Source organism: Octopus bimaculoides, chromosome 1, assembly GCF_001194135.2.
Source record: "Octopus bimaculoides isolate UCB-OBI-ISO-001 chromosome 1, ASM119413v2, whole genome shotgun sequence".
NCBI lineage: Eukaryota > Metazoa > Mollusca > Cephalopoda > Octopoda > Octopodidae > Octopus > Octopus bimaculoides.
Genome location: NC_068981.1, coordinates 85,405,180 through 85,411,197, shown reverse-complemented (window position 1 = coordinate 85,411,197; position 6,018 = coordinate 85,405,180).

The following is a 6,018-nucleotide window of genomic DNA, read 5'->3' as shown; positions in this document are numbered from 1 at the left end:
GACAAATTTGGTTGCCGAGTTAAAGCTATTTATAACAAACTATTGGCTCACCAGATGGTAGAAATATACTCTATCACGTGACCTTATTAGGGGCTGTGATTGGTCAGTTTGCGTTCTGGCGGGAAAGGTTCGAAGTAGTTGCCGATTCGAATAATAATCAGTCACGTGATGACAAGGGATGGGTTCTCTACTACGCTCGCATTTATTTATATTTAAATGAGAAGATTGTATGTAATAGCGATAGTAGTTTGTATCTAATGGCGGGAGGTAGTTTCACTACAGATCTTATCAAATTTCTTCCAGCTTCCTCAGGTTTTTCAAATTTTCACCAGATTATTTTTAAAACATGCGTTTATGATGTAGTTTTGCATGTTGATGACAAAAAATTGCATTCATTTTTTCTAGAAGTTAATAAGAAAAAATTAAATAAAGGTACAAGCATTTAAAATTTCGTAATTTTAGCCAATCGGTAGTCTTCACTATTAGATGTACCGGATGTCAGGACTGTTTGTCCCCACGTGACAAGTACACACAAAAGCTTTATGTAGTCTATCGACCTGCAAGAAATAGCAGTCAAATCTTCCTTACACCATAATATGTAAAAGAAACATGCAAAAACGATAAAGGGCGACACACTGTACCACGGCACCGTTAAATTCCCCACTTATGGAAGACCCACTTGTCGAGTGTTACTTATAACATTTAAATTAAAGTCATTCTCCACGGATGTAACCTTTTATCAAAATCACAGCCCTTAAAACACTGAGCTCCACCGATCGATATTAAATGTACCTTCTCTTATCGTAAAATTGTTTTAGAAGGTTTGATGATGGAGAAAGAGTACCATCAATAAGATCGTCATCATCGCTGTCGATACTATAATTCAAAGAATACAACATTGGCAACCAATTCTTTCTTCACCATCAACGCCACCTTTTTCTATTAAACTTTGTTCAGTTTTAATATAAGGAAAGAGAAAGCACCTTTAGTACCGGTCTGTGATGCCCAGTGTTTTAAAGGTCGTGATTTCGACAAAAAATTACATTCGTGGAGATTGATTATAATTTAAATGTTATTCGTAACACTCAACAAGTGAGGCTGTCACAAGTGAGGAAATAAACGATGCTGCAGCACAATGTGTCATCGTTTTTGTTGTCTTAAGTCGTTATGATGTAGTTTAAGAAAAATGTGGCTGCTATTTTTAGCAGGTCGAGAGACTACATAAAGGTTTTATGTGTGCTGTTCCCATAGGGACATACAATCGCGACGTCCGGTATATCTAGCAACGAAGGCTGCCGATTGGCTAAAATTACATAATTTTAAATGCCTGTAAATTTTCTACAATTAATTTCTAGCGATATATAAATAAATAAATAAATAAATAAATTAATTAATAAATGCAATTTTCGTCATCAGCATACAAATCTCTATCATAACTACATTTTAAAAAGAATATTCTGGTGAAAATTTGAAAAAGTGATGGGAAGAAGTTTAACATGATCTAAAGTGGATATAAAGTAGAAAGCCACACGACTGCAGTATTTGCCTCGAGAAAGCATCTCATGCAGACGTATAGTGCTAAAAGGTACAGGAGAATTGACAATTGACAAGTCCCTTAAGCCCCGTAGGTCGTTGGGGTGGGTGGGGCTGCAGCCATGCAGCGTATCTAGGGCGAGAAAGCCTGGCGGAGCCCATCTCTCTCCAGGCTAAACTCATTTTTACAGCTGAGTGGACTGGAGCAACGCGAAATGAAGTGTTTTGCTCAAGAACATAACGGATCGCCCGGTGCAGAGATCAAAACAACAACCTTACGGTCGTGAATCCAACACCCTAACCACTATGCGACGCGCTTCCACTAGTGGTAGTCATTTCTATAGCTGAGTGGACTGGAGCAACGTGAAGTGAAGTGTTTCGCTCAAGAACACAACGCATCATCTGGTCCAGGAATCGAAACCACAATCTTACAATCGTGTGTCCAACACTCCAACCACTAAGCCACGCACCTCCACGCGCAAACGAAAATCTGCTGCTGATATTATCTTGTGCTTTTTTTGCATTATACGTCTATACGTGATGCTTTCTCGAGACGCATTCTGCAGTTTTGTAGCTTTATACCGTACATCCACATTAAATTACGACGACGAGGGTTCCAGTTGATCTGATCAACGGAACAGTCTACTCCTGCAATTAACGTGTAAGTGGCTGAGCACTCCACAGATACGCGTATCCTTGACATAGCTCTCAGGGAGATTCAGCGTGACACAGAATGCGGTAAGGATTACAAGTACAACTCATTCTTGCCAGCTGAGTGGACTAGAGCAATGCAGGGAATCGAACTCACGACCTTACAACCGTGAGTCGAATACCCTGACCACTAAACTTTTACCCATATTAAATAAGATACAAAGAATGATATTTTGAACGAATATTGCTTCCGTCACTAATAACGAATTTTATACCCAGCCTGCCGGCTATTTGCGATATCAGGGATGTATTAACACTGTTTTTCTATATATGTAGAGACTAAATTTATCTAAACTTGCAATTTGTAGTGGATACTTGCTCGTGATGGTGCGTAAATACTCAGAAGTCTAGATAGTTATTCCACCGTTGATGCTGGACGATTTTCAACTGTTACTGAGATACTTGTGTGCTTTTTAGCACTTACGTCTATACGAAATGCTTTCGCAAGACAAATACGACAGTTGAGTGGCTTTCTACAGTATATCGACGTTAAGATATAGTGAATGCTATCTTGAAGTAATTTTGCTTTCGTCACTAATAACGAACACGTACGTGCGCGCGCACACGCACACACACAGACAACACACAGATACAGACACACACACAGACACACACACACACAGACACACACACTGACACACACAAACACACACACAGGCATACACACACATATTTATACATAAATACGTCCATCTATCCATCTGTCTTTACGCACATAAGTTTGTGCATGCATAAGTATGCATGTGTATGTGTTGGGTTTGTGCAAATATATAAACATATATACATGTATACACACATTCACACACATTCACACACATACACACACGCACACACATACACATATACACACATACGCACGCAAAACACATACAGTGCCTGGCAGACGAACAGTTGATATCAAAGTTGACTTCTGGTACTTGGGAAAAGTAAAACTATATCGTGCAGCGAGATGCATTGCAGTGAACCGTGAGTGCTACAACTTGCTTACACCATCCTGTGAGCCTGCTTATGGCAGTTCATTTTCTATTTTTGTTTTGATATCTGATATTTAGATTTCACAGTGGTATAATTTTTGGCACTCCACCTTTTCATTTCACTTTTTTCGTCACTATTACTTATGTTTGTATGTGTGTATATGAGTTTGTGCAGGCCACTTGTGACCACAAGTGGCTTGCACAAATTCATACAGTGCACAAAAAATAGAGAAGTGTGTGCTTCCCTACAGAAAATCCGGCAGAATGTCGATAAAAAGTCTATCGAACTACATGCAGGTGATGCAGCCCCCCACATCACCAACATGAGGGAAACAACGGTACAACAGTATGAGGAGAGAGAAAAGATCCTCAATGCCCACATAATGATGTGGTCAAACATCCTAGGGGCAAAGAAGCGCACGGCTATTAACTTCCAGGCCACAAATAATGACATCCCAGTGCTGTATGTCAATAACTGCCGATCTACTTTTTCTCTATGATCATACGCCCTCTAATCAGAATGTCCCCAGATGTGTGTGACAGCACAGAGGACCTCCTCAGCGGAATCAACGAATGCAACCATGTCTAGGACCTGACGGGATGCATAATAGGCAGCATAGATGTAGCATCCTTATACCCATTTCTTGATGTTGATCTTGTGGAGAAATGTGTGGAGATAATCAGCTAGAGCGACGTGGAGATTCGTAGTGTTGACATAGAAGAACTAGGCCTCCTCCTGAAGCTTACATGTGACAAGGATTTACTTAGAAGAACATCACGTTAGTTGTTTTTGCACCTCTAGATTGGAAAGAAGTAGACCCTCTACTATAGGTTCAATGGCCAATAAGACCCCTAGGGTGATATGGAACGAGTGGATCAGAGCTATACAGACCCCCGAAAACTACGATCAGGTTAAGAAAAAATGGTCGCACATGCAGAGGGAGGGAATGCCAGAGTTACACTTAAGGGTCACATATTCAAGTTTAACAACAAAATATACGTCCAAGAGGAAGGTGAAGCCATTGGTGTCAGTATCGCTGGCGATGTGTCTAACCTATTTATGGTATAGTGGAATAGGAGGCTCAAAGAGAGATTAGCAGAGAGCTCCATAACCCTAACCATGTAATCCCGCTATGTGGATGATATCAACATAGAGGCCAAAGCACCCCCACAAGAAAATATCGATGAACTAGAAGCTGACGCTATGGAGAGCATCCAGCAAATAGCTAACTCCATCCACTAGAGTATTAAAGTAACAACAGACTATCCTAGAAAGCACCCGAAATTTAAGCTACCGGTTTCTGACAGATACGGAATTCTGACTGGAAACTAAAAATAGTAAGGTCCAGATCCTTCATTCCCACTATACTAAACCCATAACCTCTAAATAGCTGGTCCACAAGAACGTAGCAATTGCGGAAAACGCCAAGTTTAATATCCTAATAGTGGACTTGGTGAGAGTGATGAGGAATGTGTTCCTCATGTGCGACCCAACGGAATTAGAAAGACACATACGACACTTCATCCACCGCATGCAATTCTCTGTCTACAACCAAAGGGACAGGATTAGAATGTAGAAAGGAGCCTGGGCTAAGTACAAGGCAATCATAGAGAGTGATGCAAATAAGATCAGTCCGCTATACAGGAATAAGTCTTGGAACAACACGGAAAGGACCAAGAAAAAGATAGATAAGGCCAACTCATGGTATGACAAAAAAAAAATACTAGAGTGTCATGTTCGAACAAGCATACGTTTTTAGAAAAGCATTAGATAAGGTAAATCTACGGATTAAATTAACAGAAAGGATAGTAACCACCATAAAATTCCTGATCTGTAGAATTTATCCCTTCGATACGACCCCATGTACGGAGAGCAATTGTATAGTATATAGGCTGAACCCACAGGTGAACTGTAAGATTAGAAACGTAGTCTATAACTTACGATGTACTGAGGGACGGTACAGAAACAAGACAACTTATATTGAAGAGATGGCACGTAGCATATGGGAGCGAATAGGCGACACTGGTGGGAGCTCAAAGAGGAGAAAAGCTCGTCAGTGCTCTACCAACATGCTCAAGTAGAACATAGAGGCCCGGTTAATAACAGAGATTAAGGTATTATCAACGCATAAAACAGATACATAGCTTAGACAGATTACGGAGGCCACACACATAGATAGTTATAGACAGACTGAGCCTCAAAAGAATACACAAATGGAACAATAACACCCCCCCCATAACCTCACCACACAACACAACGATTAAAGACAGACGAGAGAAAAAGATATAGATACAAACAGTATAAAATATAGACAAAAGACAAACATGCACAGACTTATATGATGAAATGCAAGAAATAGAGATAAATAACTAACAAACTATACAAAGGGCACGGATACATGCAATATAGTAAGCAAACCCATATGCCTACACACAAACATATAATCAAAACTCATAGACACGCGAACACACACGCACGCTAACACGCCCACCCCACACAGATATAGACGCAAACGCATGCGCAGATAAGAATACACATCATAGAAACACAGAATGGACTAAACAGAACATACACGTGGAAGATACACTTGGAAGGAAGAGGTCTCACAAATATGTGACGAAAGATTTCCAGACAATGGACATAAGATAAAATAAGCACAATAGTAAACGAGTGAAGAACGAATATATTGTGCGTGTGTTTATTTGGCAAAAGGAAAAAAATAACCACCCCGAAATATAACATCTGCTTCAACACGATTTCACATCTTGCAAAACAAATTCATAGACACGCACACGCACA